The sequence below is a fragment of the Procambarus clarkii genome, chromosome 78, assembly GCF_040958095.1.
Source record: "Procambarus clarkii isolate CNS0578487 chromosome 78, FALCON_Pclarkii_2.0, whole genome shotgun sequence".
Classification (NCBI taxonomy): Eukaryota; Metazoa; Arthropoda; class Malacostraca; order Decapoda; family Cambaridae; genus Procambarus; species Procambarus clarkii.
Window position 1 is genome coordinate 20,319,356 of NC_091227.1, and position 13,265 is coordinate 20,332,620.

General features: G+C 38.2%; 1 protein-coding gene and 1 long non-coding RNA gene across 2 annotated transcripts in view; both read left to right on the forward strand.

Annotated features, from left to right (window-relative positions):
• The first annotated feature begins 1,185 nt into the window (after positions 1-1,185).
• Positions 1,186-6,189, forward strand: LOC123746015 (uncharacterized). The gene is made up of 3 exons (XR_006771442.2): positions 1,186-3,933; positions 4,068-4,214; positions 4,640-6,189. It is a non-coding gene; the product is annotated as an uncharacterized lncRNA (long non-coding RNA).
• Positions 6,190-9,822: 3,633 nt separating this feature from the next.
• LOC123746012 (uncharacterized) overlaps positions 9,823-13,265 on the forward strand; it is a 129,770-nt gene continuing 126,327 nt past the window's right edge. Inside the window, exon 1 of the transcript XR_011224989.1 lies at positions 9,823-10,018. The gene's annotated coding sequence lies outside the window, so the exon portion shown is untranslated. The remainder of the gene's footprint in view (positions 10,019-13,265) is intronic.

Consider the following 13,265-nt stretch of genomic DNA (forward strand, 5'->3'; position numbering starts at 1 on the left):
ATTGTTCCAATTGCTCACTTAAGTTATTTAATAAACATAATTCAATAAATTTTTAGTTCTTATAGAGATTAAGATTAACCAATTACATATAAAATAAAATTAATTACTATGAATAACTTGATGTATAGATGTACATAAATATCAGTGGCACCTTAAACACCAACCTTTTGTTATATACTCCAGAAAATTAATTTCCGAGTATTTAGACATCAATTTAACAATTCTAAGCAAATCAAGTTTTGCAAACTAAGAGTGAGAATGAATTCTTTATGTATAATACTGCATTGCCAACAGTTTATGGTTCTGCTCATACAGTGTTCATCACTTCATTATATTGAATAAACATTGTCTAAATAGTTTTTTCTTTCATTATACAGCAATATATATATAACTAATTTGCACGTATTTGTATATCCAAATAAAGGATATATGACCATAAATAGGTGCATAATGTAGAAATGTTTATAAACTAGTCAATTCAGTGGCATCTCGCATTCCTTATATTGGTTTTACCATACTTTCTTCTTGTGATGCCTCTCGCACCTTACGTCATTTATCCAATTTGTTGCGTGAATATGCTAGAGATCATTTATTTCCGAACATATTAATACCAAAATCATGCTATAATCCTTTGAATAGTTTTGCAGACAGGAAGTGAGAATACAAAATTTAAGTTATGCACCACATATAGTTGATGGCAGTGCAAAATACCTTGTGCTCACCTTCAAAATTGATTGAATATTTTAACACTAATATTCCAACCTGTTGGCAAGTACCCGACAAAAAATGATTGGTAATCTTAAGGTCCCACTCAGTGATGCCTAAGATGTCTGTATTTTAGTTTTTCATTTGTTTTTTGGAGGGGCTATAAATTTGGTGTAAAAATTTATAACAGATGAATACTAAACAAATTGCAGTATGATAATAGATTATGGGTGACTACTGAATACATGAATGTTTATGAACAATTCAACATTCCTTTTTTTTTTTTAATAAATAAATGATACATGATTAGTCTACATTGTTGCAAAAAATATATATATATATATATATTTTATATATATAAAATATATATACTTTCTGGAAAAGTATGAAAGTAAAGCACAAAAATATTGTGAAAATACCAGCAGAGCAATCAATGTCTTGGACGATAAGTGGTTGGCAGAGGTGATCTCTGGATGTTTCTTTGATTAGTATCCTGGTAAGCTGTGCCTACACTGCTCAAAAAAAAAAAATATATATTTGGGAAATTTGTGATGGATGATGCAATTTAGGTCACCTGGAACAGATAACGGGTTTACCATCGTCAGATCACTTAAATATAAAAATTAAATTTGTTCTTCATGTTAATTTAATATTTTTTGCACATATTTTCATTAAAAATACCTGTGACCATAAATAAATACAAATTTATTTAATTATTTGTAAACACAGCAGCGCCTCAAACATAACGTTGTGCCTATACTCGAAAGGACATAAATTTCTAAACATTTTGAATCCAAAATCAATGTTCTGACCCTATAAATAGACTTGCATAAAAGAAATGAATGCCAGTATAAACATTTCATGTATCAAGTGAGAATGAACTCCATCCCTGGAAAGCAAAAAAAAAAAAAAAAAAAGTGTTCAAAAGAATGAGGTAGAAAACATTTACCAATGCTTGTGCTGTGTAAAGGCTGACCCCGAACTACAGATGTCGCTGCCAGAGGCTGCAAGTGCTGTGCAAGGAGGAGTGAGAGAGGATAAATGGAGCTATCTTGTGAATGCAGCCATTAATAACCAGCACCAGCATGTGTGGAGCATGTCTGCTTATATGCTAAGTTTGCTGAGAAAAACAGGTAGGATAATTGATAGCATTTGGTTAACCCTCTTTCCTTCCCTATCCCAGCACATTACACACACTAATAGGTAGCAAGTCGACAAAAATTATTCCCAATAGCAGTCGACATTTTGAAACAGAATACATTCGTTTAGTTTTACAAAGTACTGTACAAAAAGTACTTTACAGTACTTTGTAAAAATAAGTGAATGCATTCTGTTTCATAATGTCGACTGCTTTTGTTACTACAAAACATAAAAGGGAAGGTGATGTCCTGTGTAAACTTTTTTTTCTAATTTTGTAAGTACTGTACTGTATTATAGATTACATGACTCCCAAAATGACTTCTGAATTAATTTGCTATTCAATTTTGTACTGTAATTCAACACTGAAATATCATTGTTGTGTTGTCAATTCAGTATTTCTTTTTGGGTATTTTTTCTTCATAAAAAATATTTAAATGATTTACTTGGCTATGAAATGCACTTTAGATATTCATTATAAATTTGCTTTGAAACAAATATCACTTGCCTAGAGAATACAACAAATAAAAGAGTAAAGTATATTCTCAGCTTTGTAATCATTAGTTAAAAGCTACATATATTATGTTGTGAGCGCTGTGATGTAATGGTCAACATGCCTATCTCTTGGGAAAATGACTGGATGGTAACATTTGCAGACGATGATCTGGGGAATAAAAATGTACCGAACAACGTAACCAGTTCTGGCCCCGTGCTTAAATCCCAGCATGATATGTTCATCTCTGCACCAGCAGGGGTGAACATCCTCACCCTCTTGTTATGGCAGGGGTGAACAACTTCTTGAGCTGATAGTTAAGGCCTGTTGAATGGTGTGAATAGAGTACACACATCTATTGTGAAGGGCCCCTGATCTAGTATGAGGGCCAACTTATCCAGTGGTGCTCAATGACCTAAGTACAGTATAGGGCTTGGCAAGGGCCTAAATTTGGGTTATAAATTTAAACCGTTCAGAACATGCAGGTCTCCTCAACCTAGGAAAAGGCTGTTTGAATGTGTAGTACACAGTTTTGGCCTTTCTTCATTAAATGCCTAGATAATGTTTATTTCACTTATTTTTTATTTTTTTAATATTTAATATATTTTAAATTAAACAAAATAGATGCACAAAACTACATAAAACAGTTTGGTGTTCTGCTGCTAATGTATTTTTTTATACTTTACAATTCAGTGCTTGGCAGGAATTAGGATACTCACAAATTTTAATGTTTTTATAGTCAAGAATTACAAAATGATATGATGTTGTACAGCACTGTATTGAACTTACACTGTTGGCACATAAAATGTAAATACTGTATTTGAAGTTTGACAATTACTGCAATCACACTTTTAGAGGTTAACGTTGTCAAAGTAAGCCGACTGTTCCTTACTTAGTAGCTTAGCAATTATTCTTGAATTTGCCCTAAATCTGGATTCTTTTAATTGGTATTTCATTGGTTCTAATAATATTCCCTATAGCTTTTCTAATGAGATGTTTTCCTGACCCAATAACTGTCTCAATTCTCTTTCGTTTAAAGGTCCTGTTGTATAGTTCTCTAACAACTATTCCTTCACCTCTCATTTCTTTAGGTTATGATGATTTAATACCTTGATAACTGGGGCCCCAACCTCCTTCGAATAAGGCCTGGTTGACTCGCTGGCTTAAAAGTTTATCCTGATGCGCCACCATCATAGCTTTTCCAGATTCTTTCCGTCATTTAGGACGTGAGGACTAACTGCCATAATAATAACTTAATTTGCCACTATTACATGTTTACTTGAATGCTTCTTTTGTAAGTAGGTCATTATGGTTTTACCGTAACAGCTTGCCTTGATCCACAACAATTACCTCTCCCTGGATCCTATCATTATGCTTATGCCAGGATTGCTAACTGTCCAGATAATTAGCTCTGACTTTATGCATCTACAAGCTGATGTTACAAACAGGTTGACTGTAAATTTGTTTTTCCCTGACAGGCTGTTGAGAATGCTCAAGGAATAGACAGGGGAGAAAATGAAGATCAGGTGCAACACTGCCTGTGCCAGGAGCAGCACAGTGTTCTCTGCGATCCCATCACTTACCAACGGCATCACCAGGTGAACCTTTAATACAGTGCAATTTGTCAAGTGTGCACTTTAGACAGCTGGTTGATTGTTGTAAATTTATTGCATATTCTGTACTGTTTTTAACATACTAAATCTAAATATTTAACTGTTATCTTATATGACAGGAACTGGCTAGTGCTGAGATGAAGACTCTACGTGAGAATTTCACACAGGAAGCCATTGAAATTCATCAGCTAGCTGTTGCTCAAGATACTAAAACAGATTTGCTCAAATGTGGAGAATGTGGACAGCGAGACTGCACTTACAGCCAGGTAGTTGTCATTTTTTACATCTATTCCTCTGGTTTACTGTACTGTAAATCTATTTATTGTAAGTGATGTTCACATTTTTTCAAGTTTTAAAAGATTTCTTCATAGAAAATTACTAGAATTTTATTGTCATGAAATCATTGATAACAGGAGAGACTTTTTGTTCTTGAGGACGTAAGCAATTTATATTGATCTAAAGGTACGTTTAAAGGACACAGCTTATCCAACTTTTAAATAACACCTTAGCTTTCCTTATTACTCTTCTTCTTGTCTACTGTCCCTTGACTTGTATACATCCATTTAGAAATCTAAAAGAATGCTGAAGAATAAAGGAAAAAAGTCAGGATACCAGCTAAATTTTCATAATTTTGTGTTATATAGGATTCACAGACTTCTGTCAACTAATAAGCACTTGGATCTCTAAACAGATGCAGTCCAAAAGTTCTGATGAACCTATTACGACGTCTGTCTTGTGCAATCATTGTGGTAAACGTTGGAAGTTCTGCTGAGCTATGAGTCAAAAGGCACCAAATATGCCCCAAAGGATTTCTTTGTTTTTGTAATGAACTTGGAAATTTTTTGCTGCTCCAAAAACTAAATGAAATATAAGATTTGGCATTAACATCTTCAACCCTGTGCAGATAAAGCATGAATCATGACCATCTTCAACCCTTAGAAAAGGTACTTAATGCATGTGATCATATATGTACCATTACTTGTTATGTGTGACTTACTGAACTGCTTAAAAAGTGGCTCAGCAAAGCTCACATTTGTAATGTTTCTGACTTATAATGTTTCAAAATCCATGTTGTTGAGTATTCCAAGGTTGCAAAGAAGTGAATTCTTTGATAACAAAAATATGTAGGCATCATTTAACTACAGTAATTTTGAATTATTTCATGTTAAGTATTGAACAATAGAATAGTTATCATTTACACTGCGTAATATGACTTATGAATACCTTCTCTGTATCCCAGCATTGTAATTCACAAATGAAACTTCATCACATTATGTACTGTGTTATATTAGATAAGACTTTGAACTTTTAAGATTCTGCATTATATTCCAGTGTTGGCTGACAACTAATTTTAGTACTGTACAGGGCGATGCATGACTATGCAATGAGCTGGTTTTTTCAACATTTCACTTGGAAAAATATATAGCTTTACATTCCTACATTTATTGTCATTAGGACATATGATTACAAATACAGTGTATTTGTATAGTGTTACGTGACTGTAAAGTTCTTTTATGTTCCAATAACATTCATTCCTTTGATGAGATTTTGTGTAAATACAATACACTGTTTGATTACGTTGTGTTGTATCCTGGATTTGAATTTACCAGGTAGTATTCTGAAGTGACGACCAATTCCACATGGATTATCGTTTTCAAAATACATAATTTTATGTCAATGTGTAGTAGCTCACCAAAATCTGACTAGTTATTTATTTATTGTAATAACTTGCATGAGTTCCATACTTAGAGTCTAGTCTTGTACATTACAATTCCAGAATAGTTATAAAAAAAATTGTATAAAACATACCACTAAGCAACTCATTGCCCCATACTCTAATATATAATTCTTTATATAATATATATTATATATATATTTATATTATTATTTTATATTATATAATATATAATTATTTATAATATCTAAACAATAAGACATTTAATTGCTATGCAGTGTGTATCATGTATGACATACTATCCATATTAATAATACTTTTAATTTCAAAATGTTGCATATGTCTCTGTACAATATATATACAGTACTGTATATTTTTTTCATTAACTCTCTGGCTGCATAGTTAGATGTCTGAAATGTGAATAATTACAAAAGTTGCACTTTGAATATTTGAGTTGATGGAAGCTATTTCCAGGAAAAGCTTGATTATCATCAGGTGGGAATCATGTATTATTTGACTAAAGAAAATTAATCCACCCAAGAGCTGTTTTAATTTATATATATATATATATATATATATATATATATATATATATATATATATATATATATATATATACACACACACATACATACATACATACATACATACATACATACATACATACATACATACAAGAGTTCTTACATTCTTGTAGAGCCACTGGTAAGCACAGCGTTTCGGGCAGATCCTTAATCCTAAATTTTTTCCCGGAATATGACCCACTAAATGGTGTTCCCCCGAATACAACCTGCCGAAATAGCATGTATAGGTAATGTACATTTCCTAAACATGATGAATGACTACTGTATGTACTTGATTTGGGCCCTTTATTTGGAAGGCAGACTGTATACATAACTACTGCCAATCACCATACACCTCTATGCATACCAGTATCTAAAATATATATGAACACTTTATTTAACTAGTTATTAATCATCATGAATCATTCACAACCAGGCTCGACTGCTCCAGTCTCAAGCTCCAATTCTCAGGGATGTAACCCAATGCATTAATACAGTAAAAACAACTGTTATGAATTTGGCGACATTCGTCAACTGTCACAGCCAAAGAGTTAAAATAAGGCCATATTTAAATTTGTATTTATTCAAAATCCAGTATACAATTTTTTATTAATAAGTCAGACCAATTTTGTTATTTTTTTAGTGTGAATATTTTCAATCCCAATGCTTAGCCTAATGGGTAATACAGGTTTAATACTCAGAGTACTGTATTCTTATCAATACAATTGTACCTGTAGATACATTATTTGATTTTCAATTCAAAAATACTGTACATGATTGTTAAATAAAAGAAAAGACACTACTGTACCTGTGGCCACTCACTGATGAGCGGTTCTTGGGGAACAAGTTGTCAAAAAGATGTAAACTGTTGAACCACAACACAAAGTGTAAACTGTTGAACCACAACACAAAGTGTAAACTGTTGAACCACAACACAAAGTGTAAACTGTTGAACCACAACACAAAGTGTAAACTGTTGAACCACAACACAAAGTATAAACTGTTGAAACCCACAGCACAAAGTGTAAACTATTGAACCACAACACAAAGTATAAACTGTTGAAACCCACAGCACAAAGTGTAAACTGTTGAACCACAACACAAAGTGGTGACAACGATGCAGAGAAACAACACATTAAAAGTAGACTTTACTTGTAGGTAATGTTTCACTTGTAAGGGCTATGTCAAATCTAATACACAGGGTTAATGCTTATATATGGAGCAAATGTGGAGGGCAGGAAGGTGGAGGTAGAGCGGTGAAGATGGAGGCAGGGAGGTGTAGGTGGAGGCAGGGAGGTGTAGGTGGAGGCAGGGAGGTGTAGGTGGAGGCAGGGAGGTGAAGGTGGAGGCAGGGAGGTGTAGGTGGAGACAGGGAGGTGTAGGTGGAGACAGGGAGGTGTAGGTGGAGACAGGGAGGTGTAGGTGGAGGCAGGGAGGTGTAGGTGGAGACAGGGAGGTGTAGGTGGAGACAGGGAGGTGTAGGTGGAGACAGGGAGGTGTAGGTGAAGGTTGAGGCAGGGAGGTGTAGGTGGAGACAGGGAGGTGTAGGTGGAGACAGGGAGGTGTAGGTGAAGGTTGAGGCAGGGAGGTGTAGGTGGAGACAGGGAAGTGTAGGCGGAGGCAGGGAGGTGAAGGTGGAGGCAGGGATCGGTAATTACCAGAATGTGCCAAGTTAGTATGACTATACAGTATAGTATAGGAGGAAGGGAGGTGAGAAAGTAAGCAATAAATTGTATTTTATTAGAGAACAATTTTAGCCAGCAAAATAGCATTGTTTTATTTTCCTTGATTTTTGTTTCATTGTGTTGTAGTGTTTGATGGGTGCAAATTCTATACTCAGGTTTGTCTTGCTTTTACCTTTGATGTTGATGTGTTTTGTATCACTGAAGTTCATGAGGTGTTACAGCTGGTTCTTAAGTGTGATGCAATCACTACAAGTGTTATACACACACACATCTTGAGGTTATCTCAAGATAACCTCAAGATAACACACACACCACACCTATACAGTACTTATATTTGTAAATTATAACATTTAGTTTCTGGGTGTCTTACCCAAGTGTTGCATAGATAAAAAAAAATGCTTACATCACTATTTAACAGAATCATATGAAAATTCAGCTATACTATCCCACTGGCTAAAAATATACTTTAATAAAATTCATTTTATAACTTCTGGTTTTCCTAACCCTCACTGCACCTTCACCTCCTCAACCCTCCTTTTCCCTTTACAAGCACTAATTCTATGTATCTGTTATATTTATAAAGTCAGCTAGCTTTTCCCCAATATCAAATATATAAGGAGAAAGATAAAATTGAAATATCTGTTAAATGCTGACCACTGTCAGTAAATCAAAAAGCTTACAACAGACTTGCGGACCAACCCATACATTTTGCTCGTCCTTTGCCCCTATACACATTCCTGGACACTCCACTGATTCTCTCCCCATACTTATCTTGACCTTTCTCCTATATATTCTTCATACTGTCTTGGCATTAAACATTTTCAGGTGACTAAACTGATCCAAAGCATTTCTCTTGTAATAACTTTTCTGTTCCTTTGTCTATACACCACATTTGTGTGTCTGTCTAAGTACTGAATTTGCGTGTCCCCCCCTTGTCTATACACTGTATTGTGTCCATTTGATTATGTACCAAATTTGTGTCCCTTAGTTTATGTATCGAATTTGTGTCCTTTTTGTCCATATACAGTACCAGGTTTGTGTGTGTCTCTTTGTATATACATTACAGTATATTGAATTTGTCTGTCCCTTTGTCTATATACCTTTGTGTTCCTTTGTCTATATACCTTATTTGTACAAAAATAAGCCTCTCTTAGTTCATGGTTCTTAGCTCTTAGTTCAAAAATAAGTCTCATGGACAAGATCTTGAAAGGGGGAATAGATAAACTGGATAAAGAAGCATATTTAAATTAAAATGTGGTAGAACGAGGGCACATCGATGAAGGCTAGACTTACACATGAGTCACTACAAGTTCTCGTCCTTGTAAACAACCTTAAAGGTAGACAAGGAGTCTGACCCCTTCAGCCAAGCCAACTAGGCCTGGAGCTGTGAAAAATTTCAGAGAAAAATAGAGCCAAAATATTCCCAGACCCTTGGACCCCTTGGATCTTCACGTCTCGAAGGGAATTCCTTCATCAGTTACGCAAGCATATTCTTTCACAGTCTTCGGCGGCTTAGTTTACATAAAATAGACAGTTTATGAGCTCCGGAACACCAGAGGGTTGTTTATAAGAATAATAACATGTGATTGGCAAGTTCCCATGCTCGTAAACTCTTTAACAAAGGTAAACAAAGCCGCCAAATATTGAGAATTCGTAAGTACAGTACTTGCATAAATGGGAGTTGAATCCTGGCTCTCGATTTTGTTATAATAGGCATAATAATATTAATAATTAAAAAAAAATGTACAGAACATGATGCAGTGCTTAATTAATAAGTACTGAAAATATTTACTGAATCAAGTCCCTAATACGCTAAGCATTTTGGGGTGGACTAGTTGCCGTATGTCTTGTATAGTTATGTATGGAATATATATTGAGAGAGAATGGTGCAGGAAACATATAATTGTTTAAGAGAAAACAAAAGTGTAAAGGCTGAGCCCAAACTGCACACAGGTGCGGCAAGGAATGAGAGGGAACCGAGACGTCAGTTGTGTGTACAGTTAATGCAGCTCCAACATTTCCAGCCCAACAGCATGTCTTGGGTTGGCTGTGTGTTGCAGGAGAAGACTAGGCACGCGGGCCATGTTTTTCGTCCACCAAGCTGCCCCAACACATGAGGCAGGTGCTTCTCCTGCCCTACACATGAGGTAGGTCTTCCTCCCGCCCTACACATGAGGCAGGTGCTTCTCCCGCCCTACACATGAGGCAGGGGCTTCTCTTGCCCTACACATGAGGTAAGTGCTTCTCCCGCCCTACACATGAAGCAGGGGCTTCTCCCGCCCTACACATGAGGCAGGGGCTTCTCCCGCCCTACACATGAGGTAAGTGCTTCTCCCGCCCTACACATGAGGCAGGGGCTTCTCCCGCCCTACACATGAGGTAAGTGCTTCTCCCGCCCTATCTGACGCTTCAGCAGATAATCAGGGCTATTATAAGCCCTAATCAGATGGTTAGGGCTTCGTTTTATGTATTTGATTGTCGTATGGTTTGATTTTCATGTCTAGGTCAAATGTGACTTAATTTTTGGTTGAGTGGGGATAATTAGCCAGTGCTTTTGCCAGTTAATATATTTTCCCCATTTTGAGCGTGAAAATAACTTGTTTAACGCATACGGGCGAAAAGAGGGCTGATTCTTGTGGTTTATCAGACTGAGCGCACGAAGCTGAGCTCAGCTGATTCACGAAGCAGCTTACGAATGTTTTTCTTCTTAGCGGCTACGTCGGTAGGAGTTTGGCCCGAGAGGTTCTTAGTCTTAGTTCCGGTGGTTGAAGTTTTAATGCATTGTGTCGGGGACAGGCAGCCAGTATATACATATAGTTTATGATTATATACTATCATATGTGTGCGACAGCTTACATATGATAGTATATTACCTACCGTATCAACCTATCCTGGCTTTGCGCCCTGGTGAGGCCACTCCAGACCGACAACCAGAGCGCAACTCCATAGTCTCCTAAGACTGATGATGATGATGATGATAAAGATTAAGCCATCCAAAAGGTGGCACGGGCATGAATAACCCGTAAGTGGTGGCCCTTTTGAGCCATTACCAGTATCAAGAGCTGATACTGGAGATCTGTGGAGGTGCGACTGCACCCTGCGTGACGGGAGATATCTCCCGTGACATACACCCGATGATGAAGATTAAGCCACCCAAAAGGTGGCACGGGCATGAATAGCCCGTAAGTGGTGGCCCTTCTGAGCCATTACCAGTATCAAGAGCTGATCGATACTGGAGATCTGTGGAGGTGCAACTGCACCCTGCGTGACGGGAGATGTCTCCCGTCTAAGACTGATGGATGCCTACTACTATTATATTATTATACCAAGGTCTCCCCCCCCCTCCCCGGCCCTCCCCAGGGTCGAATTACTGACCCCCTCCCCCCAAGATGCAACCCCACAACAAGCTAACTCCTGGGTACCTATTTACTGCTAGGTGGACAGGGGCATTGGGTGATAGGAAACGCGCCCAGCCATTTGCGGGGAGGGAGGGGGGAGTGAAAGGCACTGGAGGAGGATGGAGATTACGCTCTCGTTCACACTTATCAAATGTAATTTGTTGATGGTCTTTCTTGAAGGGTGAGTGGGTGGGAGTAGTTGGTAGGGTGGGGTGGTGGTTGGGGGTAGTTGGTTGGGTGGGGTGGTGGTTGTGGGGTGAGAATTGTTGGTGTGGTAGGGTGATTGTTGTAGTAGGTACTCACTAAATTGTTTTGCAAGGTATGAACCACGAGTTTTGGGCCGACTGGTGTATAGTTTGAGAGCATATAAGGCTCTGTCACATAGTAGCATATTAAGCCGCGTATGGAGACCGCCTCCATTACACTTCTCACCACATTACTATTGTTCACTACTCTGACAGTGAACCAATTCTCTGTAATATGTGTGTGGCTCCCTGGCATCATTACATATATGGATACGATGTCACCCAGGTTCGGGCCCCGCCCATGCTAACTACTGGGTATGGGGGGTAGGAGAGAGAATGTTTGTTAGTGTTTGCGAACCACTAGTGCCTGTGAACTGGTATGCACGAGGGGTGAAAGCAGAGAAAAACTAACAGTAGAAAGTCGTATTGAATCGTTAGTGTTTTAGTCCCCCCTCCGCATAATTGCAGTGCGTTTTCTACTACAAAAAGACACACGGTTGTTACCTTGTATTTAAATATTAATCATCACGGTTTTTGCTGTGTTATCGTTCTCTATTCTGATTAACGAATGAGTAACAGTCACTAGTTTCCATTGTTGCGTTCGCGGATCTAGAACCGGATTCAAGAATTGATTTGCCGGTGCATTGTTCACTAATTATATTTTTTTCCTACGGGTGCAAATATGAGAACGCGTTGCTTTTGTAACTCACCATAATGGTAAAATGAGCTCATGTACTGTCATATATAATCCTAAAACAAATCCCTAAGGCAAGCCATCACCACAGCCACCCACACCTGACTCCTGGGGGAAGCCAGTCTGGCTTAGGGCAAGTCTAGGGCAAGACTCTCTCAACAGTGTCACTATCACATCAAGTCCAAAGCAGACATCTCATATCATCAAGTCCAAAGCAGACGTCTCAGATCATTAAGTCCAAAGTAGACATTCTCAGATCATCAAGTCCAAAGCAGACGTCTCAGATCATCAAGTCCAAAGCAGACGTCTCAGGTCATCACGTCCAAAGTAGACGTCTCAGATCACCATCTCATCCCCTCACCTATGATAGCTCCGTCTCCTCCCCTCTCATAACCAAATCCTTTGGTCATTCAAAGTCAAAGTGTGTCATATTGACACGTGTATTACTCTCGTGAATATTGCAAGACGAATATTTGAAGAATTGGTAGTTGAGAATCTGTCTTTGGATATACGCAACAAGTACAGCTGCCTGGCATCGTTCGCCTTGGCAGTAGAGAGCGTGGGAACCGTCACTGAGTACAAGGAGGTGTAAGAGAGTCGACCTGGCCGGGTATAGAACACGAGAGAGAGAGAGCGAGAGAGAGAGAGAGCGAGAGAGAGAGAGAGAGAGAGAGAGAGAGAGAGAGAGAGAGAGAGAGAGAGAGAGAGAGAGAGAGAGAGAGAGAGAGAGAGAGAGAGAGAGAGAGAGAGAGAGAGAGAGAGAGAGAGAGAGAGAGAGAGAGAGAGAGAGAGAGAGAGAGAGAGAGAGAGAGAGAGAGAGAGAGCGAGAGAGAGAGCGAGAGAGAGCGCGAGAGAGAGCGCGAGAGAGAGCGCGAGAGAGAGCGAGAGAGAGAGCGAGAGAGAGAGAGAGAGAGAGAGAGAGAGAGAGAGAGAGAGAGAGAGCGAGAGAGAGCGCGAGAGAGAGCGCGAGAGAGAGCGCGAGAGAGAGCGAGAGAGAGAGAGAGAGAGAGAGAGAGAGAGAGAGAGAGAGAGAGAGAGAGAGAGAGAGAGAGAGAGA